This window comes from Passer domesticus, chromosome Z (genome assembly GCF_036417665.1).
Source record: "Passer domesticus isolate bPasDom1 chromosome Z, bPasDom1.hap1, whole genome shotgun sequence".
Taxonomy (NCBI): Eukaryota; Metazoa; Chordata; class Aves; order Passeriformes; family Passeridae; genus Passer; species Passer domesticus.
Window position 1 is genome coordinate 55,313,558 of NC_087512.1, and position 26,399 is coordinate 55,339,956.

General features: G+C 37.0%; 2 long non-coding RNA genes across 2 annotated transcripts in view; one reads left to right on the top strand and one right to left on the bottom strand.

Annotated features, from left to right (window-relative positions):
- LOC135290850 (uncharacterized) overlaps window positions 1–593 on the bottom strand; it is a 34,020-nt gene extending 33,427 nt beyond the window's left edge. The window contains exon 1 of the long non-coding RNA XR_010353655.1: window positions 527–593. This is a non-coding gene — a long non-coding RNA (uncharacterized LOC135290850). The remainder of the gene's footprint in view (window positions 1–526) is intronic.
- LOC135290848 (uncharacterized) lies at window positions 173–13,496 on the top strand. Its single transcript, XR_010353654.1, has 3 exons — window positions 173–224; window positions 5,059–5,200; window positions 13,254–13,496. It is a non-coding gene; the product is annotated as an uncharacterized LOC135290848 (long non-coding RNA).
- The last annotated feature ends 12,903 nt before the right edge of the window (window positions 13,497–26,399 follow it).

Sequence of the window (26,399 nt, forward strand, 5' to 3'; positions counted from 1 at the left end):
GGCTAGTCTACACAGCACATTAATATGTAAGTAATTTATAGATAACTCACCAGAGGACATGATCAGTTTCTTGTTTGGCTATTTTGAGGAACAAATGGATAAATAAAGAAAATTTGAAAGAAGTAGAAAGGAAAAAGGCCATTGGGCCTATAGTGTTGCTGAAATTAATAAACCTGAATTTAACTGTTGACACATAACACACCATGTGCCCAGCATCTTTGGGGGTAGGTTAAACTCAATCTGTCTCTGCAGCACATGATTTTATAAGAACATAAGGCATACTGTGATGGTTTTGCATTAATTGATATTTGGTGAAGAGGGAAGAAACCACCCACGGAAATGATTTTTCTGAGAGGAGCTGCTGAGAGTTTCCTCTGTGTCTAACAACACCAATCAGTTTTAAATATTGACACTTTGTTAAACCACTAGAAAGACAAACACATCTCTGTGAACACACATGTAAAACAAATAAACCCCAGGATCTTTCTCTTTTTGTTATGGCTTGGGAACAGTTAACAAGGGTTACCTTGTTACCCGGCAGAGGCAGGCCAGGCCAGGCTGGGCCGGGCCCCTTTGTGAGGAACCCATCGGGCCCTGTCCTGGCTGAGCTGGGCCCCAGCCGCTGCTGGGCAGGGAGAGGGGTGGCCATTGGCCACTGAGGTCTAGCCTGGCTGCTGAGATCCTGACCTTTCCCCTAGCGCGGCCACTGAAAAAACCCCAGAGGCGGCTCTGCAGGCCGTGCAGAAAACAGCCCACGGCTGGAATTGAACACAGCAGTGTCCAGAGACCAGCCATGCAGCCGGAGCAACCCAGCCCCTGTGATCCCCGACACAGCCTCCCCCAGCACAGCCTGAATATTCATCACTATGACTGCCTTGGTCACCACCAAGGGATCACATGCCCATCTGCAGACCCAGGGTGAGATCTTAACTCTTTCAGTGTGTAGATAAGACTTGCAGACCTTCAATCCTCCCTCAAGTGAGAGAAAAGAACGGCCTGAGAACACATAGAGGAAAAACATGAAGTCAGTAAAGAAAGAGTCAAGTCCCAGATGTCAGGAGAATGAGAAGAATGCCTGAAGTTTAGGCTGAAATTCTCATGTAAGGCTATGGAGAAGATGTAATTGATACACCAGACTCTTTTTTCACTGTACCTCTTTGAAAAGTATGGAGGATGAAGTGTTCAAATTGTAAATTAAATGAATGGGCAGGAGATCTTTCTCCTTTTTAATGCCTGTATTAAAAAGCATCAGCTCAGGTGGTAGGAAATCAACAGCTCCCAGGAATGGCACGAAGGAGGAGGGTGATGCAGATTTGTCGGCTGGTTTGCAGACAGAGCTGGGGATTCCGTCCTCATGAGAGATTAGGAGATTCCGCCTTTTCGGTCCAACGCCTCACGTCCTCTCTCTAGTCAACATCCTTTCAGGTTAGGGTGAGAAGCAAAAAGGATCCAAGCAGGCACTGGACTATGCCCCTATCGTTAGACGTCGCCTAGGTCCCCTAGGCTGGGGGGCAATGTTGGCTCATTGTTTTTAGGGGTTTTCCTGGAAAACTGCAACATTTGGTGCAATGCATTTCTCATCTGCATACTAGCTCTGATGCCACTCCCATTCTCCCGGTACCTGCAGGGATCTGGTGTCCCTCCCTGGCAAGCATCAGGGGGACAGTGGTTAATCACCAACCATTAACAGGTAATTGAAGAAGAACTCTTAACAATGAAGCTAACTTAACAGCAACTGGTCCAACTTGTTTTAACTCTGCAACCTTAAAAAAATAGATAACTTTTTATTCATAACAGCAAATATGAGCAAAGGCTTCCATGATAAAATAAGCAGATGTTGAAGTGGCTGTGATCCTATGAGGAGTTTGAACAGATAGAGAGATAGAAGAGTGATGAAGACCCTCTGCCACAGGGAAAGAAGATCTCTATTCTCAAGGATAATCTCAGAGATTGATAAAGAGAACATTTGCTCTTGAACACCTTATCCTTAAAATAGTACCCATAAGTTGACATGGCCCATAATTGCAGCTGTGGAAAAGCTGTGAAAAATGTGAGGGACTCCACAATTGCAGATTCCTGGGCAGCTGCTATTTGTGGAATTTAAAAGCCACAAGAGAACTCTTCTTGTGGAGATGTCTCCCTGGCATGGCAAGGGAAACTCCTCTCCTTAAGTGAACTGCACACAGATTATTTATAAAGTGATAAACTGACTGAATTGTTTCTGAATGTTGTTAGTAGGAAAGAAAAGGTTGTAGGGGGGAGGAGAACTGTTCTAAAGGTTTTATTCTGATTTTTATTATTCCTTCTTTTAGTTACTGTTAATAAATTTTTCTTTATACCCTTTTAAAGTTTTGAGCCCGCTTTGCCTTCCTCCTAATCCTATCTCACAGCAGGAAATGAGTAAATATATTCTAGTGGAGGCACTGGCATTTAGACAGCACTGAACCCACCACAAATACAAAAATTAAAACACACCATATCTTTGCAGCAGGAGACAAGGGATACCAAATTGTGACAAATACTAAATTTTGGCCTGTGTGTTAATGCATTGTTTTTCTTATTCTCATGGAAACTAGTCAGACCTCAGTGGATCTTCTTTCACTCTGAATGCTCCTCTGAGTTATCCGTTTTCATGAGCAGTGAATCTTCCTTGAAGGTAAAAAAAAAACCAAACAAACAAAAAAAACAATCCAAGAAAAACTCCTCAAAGTAAACTTATTGTTATGTCTGAGGCTTCAATCATTCTTACTCTGCAGTGACATTTTGAAGAGACTATATCATCATAACTGAAATGTTCTGTACGCATCAGCAAAAGTTTATTGAAGATTTCATGTAGACTTCACACAATACACAAAGGAATGAGGGATTAAGTACCTGGCCTTTTAGAATGACAGTTGCCCAACATGATCTCTGGGTGCATTCTTTTCACGAAATATTCTCAAGGCTCAACCTTGAAGCCTAAAAAGAGAGCAGAATCTTTAATGACTCTAATCTATTCTGTAGACATAAAAGGAAGGCTAAATATTTAAGTATAGCTTCTCTTCTCTAAGAAATTTATGAGACTTACAGCATATGGGTGTCTAAAGCATTTGTTTAGAATCTAACTCCTATATCCCATGCAATCTGCATTGTTTGCAGTCTGTAAAGAGTAAGGCACATCACGTCTCCTGACAAGAAAAAAGGAAAGACGGGCTCTTTGGGCTTTTTCAATCAAACATAAATCCAGATAGGAAATTTTAGAAGTATCATCAATGAGTTTCTGATTAATGATTAAACAAGTAATATTACCTACTATTATTTTCTTCCTCTCTTTTTCATTCGATTTATAGTTGTTGACTACACTCAGAAGCGGTAAATAGAAAAATGAAATGCTAAGGGCTTGGACTATTTCCTGAAATGGTCAGCTGTTGTCTTGGTGGATTTTTAATGTTGAAACATCCTGTATAAATTGGGTAAAGGCCTTCAACTTTCTTCAAATTTCTGCCAAGCAGTTAAGATGGTAACAAAGATGCTATTGAGATGATAATGAATTGTTTTCAGTACATCATGTGTCACAAACTATGCTTGGCTGTTCCTAGTCTCTTGAGCTGCATATCCTCCACTTGATGATCGAAAATGACATTTTGTTTTGTCTAGCTAATAAATCCAGGTATTATAAAAAAGGAGAACCAACCTGCATTTATTCTGAAATAGACAGGAGTCTGTGAAGTATTTTACATATTTACAGTCCCAGAAGTGAATGATAAATTAAAAGAGATACATTATTCATAGTTGTAGCATGCTTAAAAATGAAGGCTTATAACCAGAAGATCCTGTTCCTAATGCATAAGTAGTTTCCTTGAAGTCAGGCAAAGAAGCCCATGTTTAAGTGCCTTTCTAAATAAAAACCAAAATTAAGAACAGAGTGAAATTAGAGAATTAGTGTCTACTTAATGCAAAGTGTGAAAGAAAGCACTGAGTATATAATCAGGGAGTGTAACAGATTGATATGATGGGGGAAAGGCATTAATGACACATTACACTTTCTTATTTCAGAAAAGAGTAAGTACCATGATAAAATAATAGGCATTCATAGGTAATCTGAGGCTTCAGTATAAGCATGGGAATTGTTGAGGTGGTCAACAACCTCTTAACTTCTTCTTTTTTTAATGAAGTAAATGTTCTAGTGCCTACCTTACAAAGGTAGGTTATAAAGTTAAAATTTCTCATTACTGAAAGAAACACCCAGACCTATCTGGGAATTACATGGTAATGTGCCAGAGAAATGTAAATGAAAAGAAATTAACTGTCATTCTTGTAAATCTGAAAGATTATAAATTATAGAGGTACCATGATAAGCCACTTACAATTAAAAGGATTTGGTCGCCTGACAACAATTACACACATAGGTAACATGAGTTCTTGCTTTAAAAGCAGCTTCTATGCTTTTACACAGGGACAGATTTGTGAGAAATTTTCAGCCCATTTGTGCTTATTAATTATTGTATGCCTCCTGAGGCTGGAATCATGCAACAGATAATTCTGGAAGGAAAAGCTTAATTCTGTGGGTATTCATTGTTACTTCACAGACAAGAGTTAATTATCTTCTGTTCTTGTGGGGGATGACAAGAAACCTTCATTAATTGACTAATCTTCAGGAACCTTTCAAAGAGCCTTCTTAGAGAACTTTTGGATTTTGTTGACTACACTATGATTAGGTACTATATATTTCAGCTGCATGTATATGAGCTGGCATCACATCCTACAATTCATGTACAGTATACATGTAATGAATAAAAATATTCAGAAAAGTCATGTCACACATACTTTTTCAAAGTCATACACATGCTTATCATTGCAAAAATAGGTTTTAGTGATGTTTAGAAATTACAATTTTAAGAAATTGGTAATATATGCCACGAAAGTGTTTGCCAAGATATGCAGCAAAATTGAATTAATTTCTTAGAGTGATGCTTAAAGTTATTTGTCAGGGAAAAGTACACATGGAAAAAATGTATATATAGATATTTCAGACTAAGAAATCCATGTTTTATCTATTTTTATTGTTGTATTGCACAGATGAAATAAATCTTTTTACATTACTGCACACTACTCTGGGGTCTCCAACATAAGAAGGACATGGATCTGCTGAACCTAATCCAAATCCAAAGGAAGGCCAAGAAGATAATCAGGAGGTACTGGAGCACCTCTGCTGTAACAGGTAGTGAGCTTAGGGGTTGTTAAGTCTGAAGGAGAGAAGGCTCTGGGGAAACCTTAGGACAATCTTCCAGTACCTGAAGGGGGACTACAGGACAGCTGGAGAGGGAATTATGACAAGGGCCTGTAGTGATAGGACAAGGGGGAATGGTTTTAAAGTGAAACCGAGTAGGTTTAGATTGAATATTAGGAAAAAATTCTTTATTGCGACAGTGATAAGGCCCTGGCACAAGCCACCCAGGGTGGTAGGTAGCCCAGCACCCACATCCAGCCAGGCTGGATGGGGTTCTTACCAATATAGTCTACTGGAAAGTCTTGCAGGGGGATTGGAGTTTTAAGGTCCCTTCCAACAAAAGTGTTTTATCAATCTATGATTTTCCATTAAGAATAAAGCAAAACTGTCTGTTTCATTCCTTGTCTGTTCATTCTCTCCCATTACATTGTGGTGGAAGATTTGTGGGGTGCTCCTGGGATGGGTGGAGAGATGAGAATCTTGACTCCATGTTTCAGAAGGCTGGTTTATTATATTATGTTATATATTATATTAAAATACCATATTAAAACTATACTAAAATAGTTGAGATAAAAGGATTGATCAGAAGTCTAGAAAGAACAGTAATGGAAATGCATAACAAAATCTTGTGACTGCTCACAGTCTCAACACAGGTGGCTGTGATTGGTCAAGTAAAAACAACCACATTGTGCAAGATTGTGCAATCTAAGATGCACCTGTTGGTAAACAATGTCCAGACCACATTCCACAGCCATCAGATAGTTAATTGTTTACATTTCTTTTCTGAGGCTTCTCAGCTGGGAGAAAAATCCTAGCAAAGGATTTTTCATAAAATATCATGGTGACATTACATCTTACCAGTTGATAAGACCTCATGGAGAGCATTTGCACGCAAGTCAGAAAGTGCAGTTCTCTGTGTGACCTTGTGTCTGCTCCAGTCTCGAGTCTGTGGATCTAAACTGGTTTTGCAGACCAAGTTCCCTTAAACTTTGACTATATCCTCTATGCAGAATATATCCCATAGTCTTAGTTAATAAAAAGTTAAATAAAAGCAGAATAAACTGCATACTTTATAGCAAAACATTCAGTATTACTAACCTGAATATTTTGGAATTGTCATCTTTGATTCCAGAAAACAAAGTCTGATTGAAAAAAAGCAATGTGTTGATACAGTCATATGGAAGAACAATTTTTGAGAGAAAATGCAGATACATTACACATTCATATCTCTTACCTGTATTACAAGAGGGTTAAACAGCTATTCATGCTTGTACAAATCTGGTTTACACTGTCAGTTTTAGTTTTATTTTCCCATGCTGAAAGTTGGATTTTGGTGCACTGCATTAATTGTGGTGTTTCTGTCCTTCTGCTCCGTTGTCACTTACTTATGATTTAGGCATCGTACACATTTTAGCAAAAGCTGTTATAGACTTGCAAATCAGATACTGATTGGTCACAATCCCATACCCACTGCCTTCTATACAAATGCCAGAAGCAGACCATCAATTTTTTCAGTAGTGGACAGATGAAAGGACACGTGTAGCCTATGTCCCATATTCATATATGTTTAATCAAGTGAGAACTTCTTTGCTCTATTATCTGGCTGTACATAACCAATGTTTTATCTACACTTAAAGGTCTTACTACCACAGTTATGAATGGTAGGACTGAGAGTGGAAAGGTCATCTGATAATTGAGAAAAAAATCAGACAGAAGAGCTTTAAAAAAAAACAACTTGTGCTTTAAAAAAAAGTTTATTGCATTAGAGAAACTGCTTTGAGATGAGTTGAAATTGAGTCGAAACATGGATTCTATGGAAGTTACACAGAGGAATAGAAGAGGATGTGTCTGCAAGTACATTAAGGGTTATGTGTGTGCAAGGTGATGCCCTGAAAAAGGCTGGAATGTTGACTCTTGATGTTAGCTGCCCTGGGAAATGTAGGCTGGCACCCAGAAGAAAAAAGATGTCTGTGTCATCAACTCAGTTTATGAGAGAGCATTGCTGCAGGTTTTGAGAGGGCTGTATGTATATCAGAAGCGTATCAGTGCAACACACTGGTATATTGCTGATAATTGGATAGCAGCCTATATAATGTTAATGCTATTATGCCACCAAAATTTTTGCATATAAAAGAACAAACTTTTAGAATGTGTGAGCATTTTAATGGCTTTCTACTATTTTCTTGTCACAGTAGAGATGGGTGCAACAGGATAACACTGTGTGTTCAAGCAGCAATACCCAATTTTTATTGAGTGCTGTTCCCCTTATATAGTTTTGAAAGTCACAGGTAGAACACAGATAGTTCTGATTGGTTGAATTAGTTGCCACCCTAGTTGCCACCTCAGTTGCCCCCTAAGTGTCCAATAGCTGCCCACATCCCCAGTGGCCTAGACCAGCTCCCCAGCAGTCCAAATTGTTTGAGTTATATGATTGCTAGTTATGCAATTATTTATATGTTAGTTATATGATTATAATTAGGATTAATTGTAAGTGTGATGCCTCCTGGCCAACTGTTAGCCACCACATTTTTTCTTCATCCTTTTAATTTTTTGGTCTTGAAGTTAAAACTTTCTTGGATCTGCAGACCAAGGAGGCAGACCAAGGCATCCAGTCTCTGATGGTGAGCAAAGGGAAGTAACTGTCAATTTGATATGTAATGCTTTAGGTAATTTCTTCAAATTCAAGATTAGCTTTTGGATAAATGTTTTTCCCCATAAGAAATCTAAATTACTTCAAAAGTTCCACAAATCATTAAAATACAATAATAGGTGACAATATGTGTCTAGGAATAAATATGAACACTTGCAGTTTAATTTCTTCTAACATTGGCAAAGAACAGTAAGAATGGATAAAATGGAAAGGAAGCTTGCAACTACCTCTTTAATCCTCTTCCAGTCAGGAGACTGGAAGATTGAATGTGCCCTAAACCTGAAAGTCTGACTTGAAACAGTTTACTGAATTCACTTCTGTGAAGGTTTCACAACACTTGTATTTAGTGCGACATTCTCCTCAGTATGAACTTATACTTGGCTGAAACCCTTGGATTTATTGTCCATAAACTGGGAAAATTTGCATATTGTGAGCAATAAGGGAATGCAATTTACTTTTGCACCTTCTTGGGCAGAGCTCAAAGAGGGTGTTTTTCCAGCCAAGAAAGAGCCTCTGACCAATCACACCTAAAAAAAGAAAGCTGAATAAGTGACTGTCTACAAAGAAAGATTTTGTATGAAATAGTGAATGGCATCATCATCTCTGGTACCACTTCTCTGAGCTGCAGAAATGGTAGAAAAAGAAAGTAACTTTTTGTGACTGCCAATTTTTAGTGGAAAGGTGTGACAGCTATAAACCTGTGGTGGTAAAGTGCCTACCTCATCTGCACCTACCCAGCACACAGACACGTAAAGCAAGGTAAAATCAACAAGGCAATAGACAAAAACTCATAGGTGCTTAAAGACAATTTCTGTGTGAGAGATTTTGTGCAGGAAGATGTAATCAGGTAGAAAAACCTCAAGGCTAACATCAAGGTGTTTTGGGAATTAAGCCATCAATAGTAGATCCCATCTGACCACTGCTTCTCACCTCTTACAGAGAATATTCTAGTGCTGGTAGACATCAACCGACGTTTTCTAACCAGCATTTGTCTTGCAGTTGCTACATACCACAAATTGAGATATGAAAAAATATAATTTTTATGTTTCTAAAAGGAACTAAAGCTCTAAGGCAAATAAGATAAGCTTAGAAAAGATTTTTTTTCGAAGGATCACAGCTTCTGTCATTTTGTATCACACATTTTAATATAAATGTAATTTTAATTTAATACAGTGCTGAAAAGATACTATATATAAAAACCAAAGTTTTTCTTTCTAGAATTCTTTGCCTGTTGTTATTGCACGCTTTAACTAGTTAAAAAATAATTTCCTCCTTTACTTCAATACAAATATGGAAAATTGTTATTTATTATACAATTTTTTTTCTTAGTGGATTGATCGATGCAGCATTTGCAAACAAAAGTAAAGATAGGCTATTAGACATAAAAATAAACAAATTTTAAAATAATTTTAGATTCAGATTTCCTTTTTAAAGGGAAAACCTAGCCGTATTTGTCAAAACATACTCAGCTTTTTGAGGGACATAGTGCCCATAATTCTGTTCTGGACTGCCATGCCAGCAAAAAGATAGTTTTGCTATTGTTGTTGGTTTGTGGCTTCACATACATGATGACAACAGGAGTATGTACAAGTCAACTGAAGAAATATCCCACATGTAATTTATTTTTATCTGCTACACCTGAACAGGAAAAGAACATCTGGAATTCTTATAGTTTCTCCAAGTCAAAGGAACGTGGTGTGGGTGTGGGTGTGTGCAAAAATTCTGTGGAGCCATCTAGGAGCAACATAAATACTGGGATTAAGATTTCTGGTCAGAGTGTTTTACAACTCTTTGTGAGATAAATGTGTTCCATACATTTCATTGCTTACATTTTGTTGTGTTAGTTTGTTGTAGTTTTTTGTTCATTTGGGTTTTTTTTTCCTTTTTGTGATACCCAGTTTATGCCAAGCAAACTCAGATGTGCTTAGAGAGCAATATACTGAGAGTAAGTCTGCACTACACACTTTAATGATGTTTCAATGCAAGGTTATTGTCAAAAAATCTGTATTGGTGTGGAGCTTGGCATACTTGAGTAGTGTTCCAAGTCCCACAGAACAAATAGCTGGAATTGCCTCTGTGCTATGGGTGTAGTAACAAATGTATTTTAGATTTAGCCTGGTACAATGACAAAAGCTACAAACTTATTTCTGCCAGCAATAACAACATGTATTGAAAGACTAAGAATAGGAATTAATAACCAAAAAACAACAACAACATCAAAAAAGTCCAGAAGCCAGCCAGCATGAAAAAACTATTTCTGTTCTCAGCTTAGATAGGACATACCTCAGTATAGGTAGAATATTTTTGTGGTGAGAACGAATGAAAATATTCTCAGTTCTAATGAAAACTTCTCAGCAATATTTGAGATTCCATCAAAATATTTCGCTTACAAAGTGAAAACAGAGGCAAATTTTTAGAATTTATAAAACTGTCTCATTTTAATGTGTTATTTTACATTGATTTTGATAGTCTTCAGTTGGCTTTTGACACTAAATTTTATTCTTTCCTGTCCTAATAATGATTATGAACTTAGTTTCCATATAATGACTTTAGATTTCATAGTGAGGTGAAAAGAGAGTTCAATTTTTCTGAATTCAGTAGGTTGATTTATCACTTGCATAGTTATTACTAGCAAATATATTGCTTGCATGTGTAACACAATTATCTATTTGTAGTAGTTTATCAGGGGCATAGGTGGCTGTGTGTTTGGAGAGGAATAGGATGGGATTTTAGAACAAGCACATGAAGAGACAAATTATCAATTCATACATTTAAAAAAATTGAATAAAGTCTTTCAACAGTCACCATCAAGTCTATGAAATAAATTTCTTTTGAACACTTTTGTAGCATATGTCAGCCATCTTACTTATCACTGACCAAGCTACATTTGAACTAAGCAGCTCAGTATCACTGAGGGAGGAGGTTGCTGATTGAACACAGGTGTAATGGTTGATATACTGTCACATGGTCTGATGTTAACCTAAGATCTTTGTTGAAATACTTATTACTGATGGCACAAAATGTAATTGCTAATTTTCTGCCTGAATGGTTACATATTTTCTCCAAATCTTAAGAGTTGTTCATCCCTTTTCCATTGCCCTTTTCTCAGAGTTTAAGGCACATGTGTCACTGGTCCACAGATCAGTAACTGAACCTGTCACTTGCAGTCTACTGACTTCATTACTCAGAAATGTATCCACTGCTTCATTCACCTTCCTACTTATTTTTTTCTAGGTATCAAATGTCCATTTTAAATCTGCATTAACAGATATTCACTGTTTACTTTGCAAATATGTGGTCACAGAGTAAGGTATTCAGAAGCATTCTGGCCTGATTATTGGTTTGGATTTATTGAAGAACGCTTGTTCAAAATAAAGTGTCCCCTACTAGGCTAATCTTAATAAATGCACCAATTAAGTTGCAAGAGTTAAAGTAAAACGAGGTAGAAATTATTATTCAAGAACGTGGCTACACAAAATTCAGGCCCACTGAATTTTTCTTTAGTCTTCCTGAAATCTGCATTATAGGAGTGATTTTTGCCTACATAGATAGCTACATTTACACTGTTTTGGTGACCAGTGCTCTCAATGGTAGTACAAAGAACAAGTGTTTCTGCAGAAACTTATAATAGGAGTTCTGTAAAGTAATGAGAACCACACAATAAAATAATCTTGAAGTGATTATCTACATAATAATAATTGGGTGTTTTTAGACTGTAGACTATTGTACAGGTGAGTACCTTAATAAATTCATATTTGATAACATTCATTATTCAATAACAACTGAGGCCAGAAAACTGAAAAAGCAAAATCACTAATAGCATATGATTCAAGCACAGTTTATGCTGATTTTTTTCAAGCGTAAACTTTCTGAAATGCTCATGAATGTTCAACTCAAGTTTATCTATCTGACAGTATAAAAGAAGTCAACTCAGAAAATACTGAGGCAGTACATACAGTCTGAAATACAGAGCAGTACTGCATGCAATGTCTAAAAAATTATTTTTGAAGTATTGCATTTGGAAGATGTCTCACTGCCTCATCACAAATATATAGACTTGCACAATGGTTTACACCTGAAGGAGTTATCTATACAAGGTTTGAAATAGTTAATATTAGCTGAATGGATTTCTTCAACATGAATTCAATATGCTGTCCATCACTTACCAAGGATCTCTCTGTCCTAAACACGGAAGAATCTCTTAAATTCAAGTAATGAATCTCCTGCCTCAAGAGGCATGCATGTGCAAAGAGTGAGTCACCTGGCATGCAGTACAGTTACAACAAGAAAGAACTCAAACTGGATTCATCCAAAAATCTGTCATTGTTACAAATTCTCATCACCTGGAAGAAAACCCTGAGTAGGATCCTAACTCCATGAGAGAATACCACCATGCGACCATACTGCCTAGAACAAAGAGCTCAAATCCTCAGGCAGGAATATTTGCAGAGTAAAGCAGATGGCTCATAGTTAAATTGCATACAATTGGAGAAGTAACCACAAGACTCCTTTTGCCCATAACTTTCTTTGTTCCTTCATAAAAGAGTCTTGGAAAAGCTACACATTACTCATGTGTTAACTTCATGATCAGTATTCCAAGTTCATGACCACGGACACTCACTGGGTCACTCTGTTCCTTTGTGGGTTTCCTAGAGGAGTGCTTTGCACAAGGTATAGCTTGGGATTGAACCTCCTTTGAAAGCTGTACTAAACTGCTGCATGTTTGTGTTAAGGGGTCCACTGTCACACTACATAATACTAAAAAGTGTCTGAATGAAAGACGGAAGAAATTTAGTAATGGAAGTATACTGCAAGGCTTAATGAATAAAGAAAGGCACTTTAACAATATCATCTCAATGTCACCTGTATGTTTGTTTTATGCTATTTTTGAAAGAATATTTCACAGCAGTAATACCATCTATAAATGTGTTTTTTAAAGTACAAGACATTAAGAAGTCTTAACTGTTAACTGTAATGTCATTTAGAGAAGAATCCCTCAATCTTCTCATGTTAAACCTTTTATAACTCTCTCAGAATGGGCACATACTCAGTGGTTGGACTTTTAGAAATTCTATCCTATATGGGAAACTTCCTCAAGAAACACTTAAATAACTTTGAAATATACTAACAATGATGCTGAGAGGTGAAAAAAAGCATCCTGGGATAGCACTCTCATCCTAGCAATACTTTATTGTACAATGAGATATTTTACCACTTTCCAATTCAAATTTTCAAGCTTAATCCTGTTGAATCTAAATGGGTTGGAGTAGGCAGGGTTGACTGATGTATTGTATAAAGGAAAGATTATGGTCTGTAACCAATTTTTGTATAATTTATTATATTTTTAATTATTTCTTTTAAACTAAATTTAGGATTTTTTTTCATTAATTTTAGGAATGAAGAAGAAAAAGGAATATGAGATGTGAAGATCTAAGACATGGTGACATCTTGAGAGACTTCAACGCAAAAAGACAATTCATACCAAATAAATGTGTAACTTAGGTTATGTTTTTATTTAGTTGAAATGTTTTTAACTATAGTGAGATAAGATGCCATTCTTACATTAGGTAAACAATTTTTTCCCAAAGTTAGTAACTTCTTGTGCTACAGAAGATTTTTCAAAGTCAGTTAAGCATTTTTTTAGAGGTATTTATCCTGAGATTCTTCAGCTTCTGTGATTTTTTCACAAAACTCTTCAAAAATCATCGAACACCAAGCTCCTGGTTTGTCAGACCCATTTTTTTTCTGACAAGATGTAATGTGTATTAAACACTTGTAACACTCTCCAAGATTGAAAGGGAAATTCTAATTGTATCTATTCAGTTGTGGGAATTTTTGATCTGGCTCAAATGGCCTGACAGTAAGAACACCAAGCTACAAGGATTAAACTGGCTGAAGGCAGATGTCAGAGGCAGAATAGATTCTTGCAAGGGAATGAGGTTTTGCTTGATGTTGAGATAGTAAAATTCATCAGCATTGTCTTGTAGTCATCCTGGAACAGGAGCACTCAGGATCCCAAGCTCCGAGCCCACTATTAGGAAGCAGAGATGGGCTGGGGGATGGACCTACAATTGGGCTGGGGTACCCCATGAGACTGATTTCAGGATTGGTGCTGCTTGCAAGCATGATATCGTTATCTCTAAACTAGAGAAGCATGGATTCGACAGATGGACCACTCAGTGGATAGAGAATTTCCTGGATGGTTGCACTTGAAGAACTGCTGTCAATGGCTCAGGGTCCAAGTGGAGATTCATGATAAATGTCGTTCTTCAGGGTTTGGTAATGGGAGTGGCTCTTTAACTTCTTTTTCAGTAACATGTACAGTGGATCAGTGCACTCTTAGAAAGTTTCCTGAAAATACTAAGCTCTGTGGTGCAATCCACATGCTGGAGGGAAGGAATGCCAGGAAAAGGAGCCTTGGCAGGCTTCTAAGCTGACCCCATGTGAACTTCATGAAGTTCAACAAGGACAAAAATCCTGAACCCAATTTGGTGCAACTGCAAGCTCAAATACAGTCTTGAATGAGAATGGAGTACCTAAAGGGGGCCTACATAACAGCTGAAGGAGGACTTTTTACGAGGGTATGCAATGATAGAACAAAGGACAATAGCTTTAAACTGAAAGAGGGTTGATTTAAATATGGGAGAAATTCTTTACTGTTAGGGTGGTGAAGCCCTGGCACAGGTTTCCCAGAGCAACTATGGATGCCCCATCCCTGGAAGTGCTCAAGGTCATGCTGGATAGGGCTCTGAGCAGCCTGGTCTAATGAAAGGTCTTCCTGCCCATGGCAGGGGAGTTGAAATGAGATGAACTCTAAGGTCCCTTCCAACCTAAACCTATAATTGATAGATTTAAATATTTATCTAAATAAATCTATAATTGATTCTATGAAGTGTATATAAGGAAACTGTGGCACATCTTGGTAGACTCCATGTCAAACAGACTAATGTGGTAAAATTCAGCCCAATATACAGCTAGTTAAAATTTCTTTTTATATTTAAGCACTAATATGTCTTCAATTCACCTGGAGGTGGATCATAAAATTTCCCAAACATGTTTTCCAAAACAATTTCTGGTTTAAGTATATATTTCACAGCTAGATCACACTCTGTTTGCTCTGCCTGTGTGTGTTCAGAGTTTTTATGATGAGAACCTGCCTAAATATCAGCCTCAAAGCTTTATGAAACAACTTAATTGTTTTATTTTAATATCATCTTCACAACTCATTTGCTGCTGGTAGGCTGGCATATCTTCATAAAGTAAATAGTGCTAATTAAGTAGCCAGTCTTAACATTAACATCCTTTATTTAACTAGTAATGATCAAATAGAACAGTAGGATCCAGCTATATTAAATACCTAATAAAAGTCTTACACATGCACCATTTGCAACATGAAGTGTTTTCCAACCTTGGAAACTATACCTTTTTTTTCCTTTTTAGTTATTCTGTCTAAATTACAGAGTTTGCACTGATGATTAAGAAATGTAGCACATTTAATTAACTAGCTTTCTGTCCTGAAAGACTATCATTGAAATTCTCTTTTTCAAATGGAGAAATAAATATTGTGTTCTGATTTTAGTTTGTAACACATATTTTTCCCCACTAGTCCCCAAATTTCAAAATTCAAATCTGAATGACTGACAGAGTTCACTAAACTTAAAAATTACATTTTTACTATTTACCTTGAACAAAACCTTATAAAATTGAATTTGGTATTCAAGGGAAAGCTAATCAGTTCTGTTCATTAGCAGAACAATAATATCAAGAAAAAAATTCTGAAACAATGATGTTAGAAAAGCTCATTTTGGGTATTTTAAAGAGGTGATATATTCAGTTAAAGAAGGATGACCTGAGAAGGTAAGAGTAGTTCTTCACACCAAAAACTAATATATAGATCAAAATCAGAAAAATAGGGAAAACCTGTGCTTTGCTGATGATGTGTTGATGATAGGAAGAAGGCAGAATAACAGGAAGAAAGAAGAACTCCAAATCCCAAAGATGTTTGCTTTCATAGACACCTCTAGAAAATGTTCCATAGCACAGATGATGAAACTTTCAGAGGGGTCTTCAAATAAAAGTTAAATCACAAAAATAAAATAAAATAAATCCCAAATTATTTTAAGATTAAATAATTTATAAAAATACATAGACAGGTGAATCCTTGCTTTCTTATTTCATATTTTCATTTTTCTTTGCCTGCCCTTGTACTTTTCATAGGTATGTCTCTCCTACACAGATCTATAGTTAGTAAACATTTAACAACGCAAATACAACTAGGGATTAATTCATCCACACAAATGAAAAGCATTACATAGATAGATATTTTATACATGCATACCAATTTATTTTTTTTTTCTGGAGGGTGTTTAACTATATTTCCAGAGAGACAACAGCAGAAAAATATTTTTTAATATAATTTGGAAATAGAGGTTTGGGGTTATCACTCCTGATTTAAACACTAAATTGTCTTCATCAGCAGTTCAAAAGCTAGTTTTATTAGACCTTTCTTAATCACACAGCTGTCCTGGTTTAGGGCAAATTTATGAGAAAACCTCCAAAGGGGGCCCTACCCAGAAAGCAAACCCACACAGCCCCTCCCCCCTACCGGTTCGGGAAGGATTCCTCAGAGAGAAGTGGAAAGAACCTGTTTATTTAGCAGGCACAGCATCCCCCAGCACACAAAATGAACAATACCAGATGACAACACTCTTTCACCTATCTGAAAAGGATGACAAATTCAGAAAGTCTCTCCTGAGTGGTCGCTCAGTTATTGCTCCTTCCAGTGCTGGAAATGGCTGCTGCAGGCCACAAGGTGCAAACTCTTGGTGTTTCCCAGGTCCCAGTCTGGAGCAAGCTCGAGTGGTTCCAAGAAAGAGAAAGAAAAAGAGTCCTGGGAAAAAAAATCGGACTGCTTAGCTAAACTAACTAACGAGCAGAAGCAAACTAACGAGCAAGAGCAAAGCAGAAGCAAAACAGAAGCAAGAGTAAGAACAAAGCAAAAAGCAAAGCAAAAAGCAAAAGCCGCGCTATATTCTGCCCCATCTCTGTGTCCTGCCAGCCGTGGGGGAGCAGGCTGATAAGAAAACCAACACAAAACTTCACTCTTCAGAGCCAGTCTTGAAGGCACAGAACATAATATCCAGCATAAACAGAACAGACGAATGGGGATACAAGCATCATGACGTCACTCTAGGACAATGGCACAACTGATATTACTAGCTATTCTCATTTATATTTCTGTTACTCAATTTCTAGTTTCCAGTTGAAAGCAAATTTGTATTGTGAAGATAGGGTGAAATCATGGTTGAGAAAGATTGTGACAGCGCCATTTCTATAACAAGCATGATTTTGTCTGGCTAGAATTTAGTAAATTATTGCATCATTTTTGCGGGATTGGATGATTCTTACTACTTAACAATTTTGCATTGACTTTCATGAAAAAATCTGCAAAGAATGCGAGAAAACTCAAAATGCAGTCACAAACTCAGTAGAAGTATAGATTCCTTTGCTACTTTGCAAAAATTTCACTGTGTGGGAGATCTCTTTAGGTACGGTCAGAACATGATGGGATGTATGTTAATGTAATATGCTCTGAAGCAGGGACACAGAACAGTAGTCTGAATTAGCCATTCAATTTCAAACTTCACATATTTGCTATTCAAGGATAAACTAAATTCTTTCAAATTTTCTTTGCTTTTGCTCTTTTGCAAGACACGATGCTTTTAAAAGTTTGATGCTTTACACAGCTTTGTAGATTATCTTAATATAGTTGTGGTGTGTAAAATTCATAAACATTACATCACAACTTGGAATAACACAGTAAGAATTATTTTTCCTCTAGATCTCTGTCTCTCTTGACTATGGGAAATCTCTTCAACCCTAGACATCTCATTATGAAAGAGAGGTAATTATGCTCTAAGAAGGTTAGCAAACACCATAAAATTATCAGGATGGAGAAAGTAACATAAAAGAAAAAAATTAAGAAGGATAAATATGTATAAATTAATCATGTAAATGGGGAAGAGACAGTGAAAATTGTTAGTAGCAGTCAAGGTGTACTGTAAACACAAGACAGAGTTTATTTTTTTTGAGCAGATGGAAAGTGAAAATGTTTGAGTACTGGGAAACACATCTTTGATAACTGAATATATTAATCCATTTAATATTTTTCCTAGTGTAATGTCAGAAGCTATGAAAGTTTGACTGGGTAAAGCACTACATTACATTAAATTTTTCATCTTTGTTAAGCATAATTGTCATATATTAGAATTAGGAATTGTCAAAGTCAATGGATTTTTTTCAGCACATCCTAAAGTACCTCATTGCCTTTTACTCGTAAGTTTAATATTTATTCCAACAAAGAGACATTTAGAGAACATGCAGTAAGAAGAATACTGGTTGGGTTTGGAGTCAGAAGCTCCAAACCCAACTGTGATTATCATCTACTATTGAAAATTAAGTGATGTAATGGTATAGAAATGTAAAAGCATCTAAATGTCGAGAAAAATGCCAACAGCAGATAAAGAGTAAATCTACCCTCTTCATGTTTACAGCCATCCCTCCATTGTCCTAGCACCACATGCCCTTGTAAAGTCCCTCACCAGTGTCCTTAGAAGCCCCCTTCAGGTACTTAAATTCTGCTCAAAGGTCAACCCAAATTCTTCTTTACCTTAGGCTGACCAATCCCAGCTTTCTCAGCCTTTCCACAAAGGAGAGGTGTTCCATCCCTCTGTAGGTGTCTTTCCACCTTACTCCAACAGCTCCGTGTACTCGCTGTGCTGGGAGCCCAGGGCTGGAGGCAGCTCTGCAGGTGGCGTCTCACCAGAGCAGGGCAGAGGGGCAGAATCCCCTCCCTCCCCTGCTGCCCACGGGGCTTTGAATGCAGCCCAGGACACACTTGGCTCTCTGGGCTGGGAGTGCCCATGGCTGGCTCATGTCCAGCTCTCACCCACAGCACCCCCAAGTCCTTCTGTGCAGGGCTGCTCTTCATCTGTTCATCTCCATCCTGGGATTGCCCTGATGCAGGTCCAGCACCAGAACTTGGCCTTGTTAAATCTCATGAGCCACTTCTCAAGCTTGTCCAGGTCCTTCTGGATGGCATCCTGTCCCTCAGGGGTGTCAATTGCATCTTTCATCTTGGTGTCATGTGTAAACTTGCTAAGTGTGGACTAAATCTCTTCATCTGTGTCATTAATGAAGATATTAATAAGCATTTTTTCCCAATACAGACTCCTGAGGATTGCCACTTGTCACAAGGCCCATCAGAACACAGCCATTAAGTATTACCTTCTGGATGTGACTGTCTAGTCAATTCCTCATCCAATGAACAATCCAGTTGTCAAATCCTTCCTTCAAGTTAGAGAAGATGTTGTGTAGTACCATGTAAATGACCTTACAGAAGTCTACAGCCCTTGTTCACTGAAGTAGTCATTCCATCATAGGAGATTACTAGGTTGGTTAGGCAGGACTTCACCTTGGTGAAGCCATGCTGACTGTGCTTATTCACTTCCCTCTTCTCCATGTGCTTTCGTATAGTTTCTAGAAGGATCTGTTAATGATCTTTCCAAGCACAGAGGTGAGGCTGACAGGTTGGTAGCTCCCTGGCATCGCCCTTTCTACCCTTTTTAAAGTTATGTACAAAGTTTCCATTTCCAATCAACTGGGATTTCACCTGATTGCCATAAATTTTCAAATATCATGGAGAATGGCTTGACAAGTACATTAGTCAGTTCCATTAAGACTCTAGGATGCATCTCATCAGGTACCATAGATGCATGTGCCATCAGCTTCCTCAGGTGGCAACTAACATGATTTTCACTTCCAGTGGGAAGGACTTTGTTCACTCAGTTCCTGTCTTGCAATCCACTCATTCAAGAGGTATAGGAAGAGAAGTGTCCATTGAAGATTGATGCAAAAATGTTGCTGAGTACCTCAGCCTTCTCATCTGTTGTTCCTGGTTTGACAGCTTCTTCTTTGGGAGTGGGGCACACGGGGGTGTACACCTTTGATCTTCCTTTTCTGTCTAACCTACCCATAGAAACCCTTCTTGTTATTTTTATTCCTTGTCAAGTTCAGCTGCAGCTCCATCTTGTGCTTCCTTGTTCCCTCCTTACACAACTGAACATTGCCCCCACACTCTTACCAAGATACCTGTCCTTGCTTCTACCTCCTGTATATTTGCTTGTTGCCCTCAAGTTTGACCAGCAGGTCCCAACTCAGCCATGCCTGTCTCTTGCCTTCCTTTGCCTGATTTCTTGTGCCTCCATACCACTGGTTGTTTTAACAATGGCAGAGCTCCTTAAGGAACTGCTAGATCTGTTCTCCTCCCTTGTCCCTGAGAGAAGATTCTCAGGAGGTCCCATTGACCATCTCCTTGGACAGCTGGAATTTTATTTTCCTAAATTCTGCGTCCTGACTCTACTCTTTGCCTGAGCCATGCCCCTAAAGACTGCAAACTCTACCAGTTCATGATCACTGGAGCCCAGGCTCCTGCAGTCTTGTTGTCCCTGATTAGTTAAGAGTTGGTGACCATCAGATCCAGTATCACATCCCCTCTGGTTAAGCTATTACCTGGCTTAAGAAGTTACCCACCACACCTTCCATGAGCCTCCTGGATTCCCTAGAGCTTATTGGGCTACTTTCCCAGCAGGTGTCTGGTGGTTGAAGTCTCCCAGAAGGGCAAGAGACTGGAGCCTGCTGCCTTCTGCAACTGAAGAAAGAAGGCTTTGTCAACCAGCTGCTGTTTATCAAGGGCCTGTGGAAGACACCAACCATGAGGGTCCCTTTGTTGCCTCAGTCTCTGGAGCAACAAACAGCTTTCAATTTGCTCATGGCTATTCTTCAGTTCTTCACACTCTTTGCATCTTCTGATTTGGAAGACAAACCTACACCTGTGAAGGTGGCACTTAGGGACATAACTCCTAATTTTTGTATTAAATTGAGGGTTACTCTGTCAACAATTGATGTAAATCCTGAATTTGCTTTAACATTTTCCTTGTTACTAAATTCAGCCATTTTCATGCTTGCTGTCACAGCAGCAGTGAAATGAGACATATGCCACCACATTTCTACACCTGTCTCATCCCAGTCAAATCAGAGTCCCTGACTTTCAGTGTCATCTGAAGTAGGCCATGCAGTGTCTTCTGCACCAACTAAAACACCAAAAAACACAAAGTGAAGAACATTAGAAAACATATTGTATATGTAAAATAATTTATTAATTCCAAAGATATCTCCAAATAAACATTAAATGCATTTCAGCAGTTTAAAGGAGAATTACCTGCAAAAAGGGTAACACACCTGTTTTATTGCTTCTTTATAGTTTTGGTTTTGTTTGAGGTTGGATTTTTTTGTTTGTTTGTTTGTTTTTGTTTTTGTTTTTTGCAGTTTTTGGGGGGGCGTGTTTTGGGGGGGTTTGGGTTTTTTGGGGTTTTTTTAGGGTTGCTTTGTTGTTGGGGGTTTTTTGCCTTCTGTGTATTTCTTCAAACCCTCAAGTTATATTGTTTTAATGTAGCCCATTTGCAGATATATATTTAATTCCCCTCCAAACCTGTATTACTTATTTTCATTCTATATTTTTCTTTGCCTATATGTCTTTTTTTAAAATTTATTTTCTGTATCTGTTATTTATATGTGCAAAGTAATTGAGAACAATTTTAAGGAGATGCTAAACTAAATTAACTTTTTATCCTATCAGTAGACCCTTTTGTCTTAATGATTTCCAATAACCTTATATTCTCTGCAGAAACTTATTGCATACTTACTAGCAGGGCAGCCTTCATTCCATCCATGTATTAAAACTGAGCTACTGAATATATTTAAGAGATGATCTTCATCTGAATAGATGAAAAATTTTCAGTAGGTAACTTCTGTAATGGGTGTATCTTTTCCTGGTTTTTTTTTCCTGTAGGAAAAATTTAATTGCTTAACATGTTTTGAAATACATAATTTTTCCCATAAAGAATTCAAAATAACATACATTTTTACAATACTTTTACAACTAGATGCTCACCTTTTTTCCGCTGATCATTCAAAAATATAATTTTTGTTTGAAAACCATCATGGTATATATTTTTTAATCTTTTCCAGCTTTAATTAGGCATCTATTATAGCACATTGATAATAAAAGTTATCAATTCATTTCACATGCTTTCTAAAATGTATGGATCCTAGAGACATTTGGAGGTATCAAAAATATGCAAAGCAATTTTGCCTTCCTTTGTGTCCATTAAGAGGAAACACTATCAGTCTTGAAATAAAAAATACTTTATTTCATCTTGTTCAATGTATCTTTAAAACCCTGTATCCCAGAACGGTCCAACTTTATTTAGTGTTCATTGGAGTTGCAGTATTAGGTGAGATCTGGCTGTCATTTGGGTGCCACAAAACCACACTCTTCTTTATAACAGATGCTCCTCAGCCAGCTCATAAATTCTGGGATACACTGATGCCTTGCCGTAGTTCAGTTTGCTGAAGTCTGCATTATATCACAGTAGCTGTAGTCCAGCTGCAGGATGACTAGACCTTAAGAGAGAAGAAGAGTATGACACAAATGAAACACTAATTGTATCAAGCATTTTGTCAGCAGAAGGAAACATTGAATGGGTATGACAAACCCAAAATCAAACATAGCAGTTTGATTGGAATATGTGGAATATTTCAGTCTAGATAAGCTTGAAGCAGGTAGTTAGATTTGTCTATTTCTTACTTTTATTTTTTCTTTTTTAAATCTTAATTAAAATAGATTACTTTTTCCTGTAGAGAAATTGTAGTATTTACTGAAAAACCTATAATGAATTTTTCCAATCAGTTATAACAAATTTTTAGATATTTAGGGAAACCACTTCAGAAGGTCTCAAACCAGTATTGCATAGTTCAAATTCCTTCCTGGGCTCTAAATAATTATTTTCTTCAATACTGTTCAAGACAGAAACAGAGAAAAAAGCTATCTTGCTAACAGGGCACTGATGTTGCGTGGCAGGTTAGACATTTTCCAGATTCTTCTAGGGTTTTTTACATATTAGCAAGAAAGAATAAATTTCATATGATTGTCATGACTTTTCAAATGTGTGACTGGGCAAATACATCAGACAATTTCCTGAAGACTTTGAAATGTAGTTGTTCATGTTCAGGAGACTCACATGGCCTCAAATCTGAGCTTGCTTGTTGTCCTGTCCCTACCTTGATGTTAAGGAACTTAAGATGTAGGAAGAAAACAGAATATTGAAAAAATATTCTGAAGAAAATATAAAATATTGAGGAGTATTTCAGCCTTCTCTGTGTTATTTGTCATAAGTTCTCTTAACTTATTAATCAGATATATTTTTTTTTAATCTTCATTTTCTGACCAAAACTCTTATTATTAGTTTTAGCATCCCTTGCCAGATTAAACTCCACTGTCATTCCTTTGCAGTGCCCTGTCATTCCTTTTCCTCACCCTGCATAGATCATGGGACATATGTCCCAGTTGCCTGTGCCTGTATTCTATTCTTACATTTTGGGAATATGTTGGAATGAGAATGACAGTTCTTGTGTTTAAGAACAAAGTCCTTGAAGAGCTGCAAGGTCTATTCAGCCCCTCTTATCTTGAGACCAGTTTTACAGGGGATCCCTTCCCTTAAACAATTGATAAGATGGTCTTTGAAAATTCAGTGCCCTGCCTGATCTTTACCTGGCCCATGTACTTCAAACATGTGAATTTCAGCATGCCATGATACTTTAAGCCCAGGTTCAACCAATCTTGACCTCTCTAATTAGTTTGTGCGTCTTGGTAAGCAACAAGTCTAGTAATTTCTATCCTCCAGTCTTGTGGTTTATCACCTGGATTAAAAATTATCCTCAGCATACTCCAGGAATCCCTGGAGTGCTTACATATTGCTGTGCCTCTTTTCCAGCATCCGTCAAGCACATTGAAGCCTTTCAGCAGGAACAGAGTCTGCAAGCAAGATGCACTTGACTCAAAGCTCATCTAATATATCAGATGTGATACAACACTTTAGAAAATATATTGCTTAATGTCATTATATAAAACACAGAATAAGAAAACTATATATTATATTTTATATATTTATTGAAGAACAAAATGTCTTAAAGAACTGAAGGGTAGGGTGTTTCACTTCAGGTTCTGTTTTTGCCTAAGTATTTTCAAATCTTCTGCTTCACAAAATGATTTAGCCACCTGTTGGGCAGGAGTATGCTCCACCATGATGGATGGTTCTTCACAACTGCCAGGAATCCAGCATTCATAAGGCAGGGAGAAGAAAAGTGAGAGAATGTGATAAGATGACATTGACTTGGTACCTGGTGGATACAGCATTTTATATGAGTAATTTTGACCTCATCAAATGGAAGGTTGAATTTAAACTTATATGGCCATCTCCTTGGAAAATATTTTCATATTAGGTTGCAAATTATATAATTAAAAACTCAAATAAGGAGTTTATAATCCATTAGGGTGAGTTAAGAAATGGCTTCTTGATGCTCACTGGATATAGGTATAAAGCATTCACCATATTTCCTCTCCGTAGGTGTTTCAAGACAGCATAGTTCTTGCCATAGATATCTATGTCTATTTATGAACCCAATTCAATAAAATCTAGGGGTTTTCCATAGCACCTCCTGTATGTCAGAGAGGGAAAATGGAGATAAACCACTCAATATATTGTCAAACTCATGCTTATTTATGAGCAGCTGCTGGCTTATTTCTCTCTTATGAAGCTTGTGATTCTTGCTGACAAAGTAGTTTTTTAACATTCCCCAGACAAGCAGTCCACTTCTGAAGCCTAACTGATGAATTTCTAGAAGCATCTGCAGAATTATAACTATTTGCAGGTAAAGGTAACCCTTTGCTTGTCAGTTAGCTTTAGGTATTAATCTATATTTATTACTTCCTACAAAATAAGTATAAATGTATTTACCTCTAAAAAAGTATGCATACAGAGAACAATCTCTTCCACAGATCTAATTCTTTATGAATTTCTGAAAAGGAGTTGGGAGGAATAATAGTCTTTTTTGCTTAGGGTATTGATTTTATCAATGCCACGAGTGCAAAAGTAGTGGAAGATTGATATTTTGCCAGTCAAGCATATTGGATTAATTCTTGGAGATGCTTTTAAATGGTAGCATTGTTTGACCTATGGCCCATCATCTATGCAAGAAGAAGTTATAACAGAATTTATTAAGTTATCTCTTTTTTTGATATGCTCTCTGGGACTGATGTAAACTTTGTTTACATACAAAGCTTATGTAAAGAGAAAGAGTAGCAGAATTTAGTTCTTCAAACTAAATAAAATTAGTTTGATGTGATTATCATTTCAGGCTATTTTTGTTCAAAAATTGCCTAATTATATCAGAAATTTAATTTATAAAAAAACAATGGCATAAATTAATTTAATGTACGTTTTAATAAGGAAAAATTTTGTGTAAGTATATTCTGTGCAAAACAAGTAGTGCTACTTACAAATAACTGGAGACCTAATATTTTCCATTGTGGGACATTGTTTCAAATGTTTTTAAGCAAAAGCAGGATGAAGATTTTCTGGTAAAAAATTTAGTAAATGAAATAAAAAGTCTTGATCAACATACTCTGTTTTATCTTATCAACAGTTTTGCTGAACTTCCCTTCTAAAAGTAGTTATGGCTCCATATCTCAAAGTAAGAATCTGAACCTGACACAGAAATGCGGAGGTAAAATTCTTTATTTTAATGAAGAGTCCACCCCTATGTGCTCAGTTCAGAGGAAAACTCTATGAAAACAAGAAAGAAACAATAAAAAATCCCCACCCATCTTACACATAGTAAATTTAATTTTCTTTAGCAGCTCAAACTTATTCAGATATCTTCTTTTGATATCTTCTTTTGATTTTAACTGAGTATGTTCTATCCCATTGCATCATTAAACCAAGAAATACAGAGCTGATGTCTCCTAAAAAAAGTGTTCCTGGCACCCAGAATATGATGTACTTTGTGAACTCACAAGTGGACTCTTTTTGGACAAGACAGCAAAGTCTATTAGGTAAATCCATTCTTAAGAGAGGAAAATACAGCAAGTGTATATATATAAAAGCAAAGGGTTCAAGACACTACTTCTGCTGCAGATGTGCCATTATCAACATGTTTGAATTCTGTTCATCTTCAATACAGTTGAAAAAAAAAGAAATTTGCATTACTTTCCTCTAACCTGCAAATGTGAGAACAGAATATAACATAATCTGTGCCCCAAAGAAATAGAGTTATGGTTCTTTAAAAAAATATATATTTTCAAAAGCCTGTGTCTGTTTAAACTCACACTTCCTCGCCTGTGTGGATTTGTTCTCTTTTTCTCAGTTCTAACAATATTAGTGAGGTATTACAAAAACATTTGTAAATTCAAGTTATATTGAGACAGATTCTCTATCAAATCTGATTAATACAAACAAAAAATCACATTTGTGACTGCATTTGATGGCAAGAAATCAGGTTTTAAGACAGCCTATGCATGTTGAGAGACTCTAATAAGAGCAGGACACAAAACATATTTCATATCAAAATTGAATGCTAGGA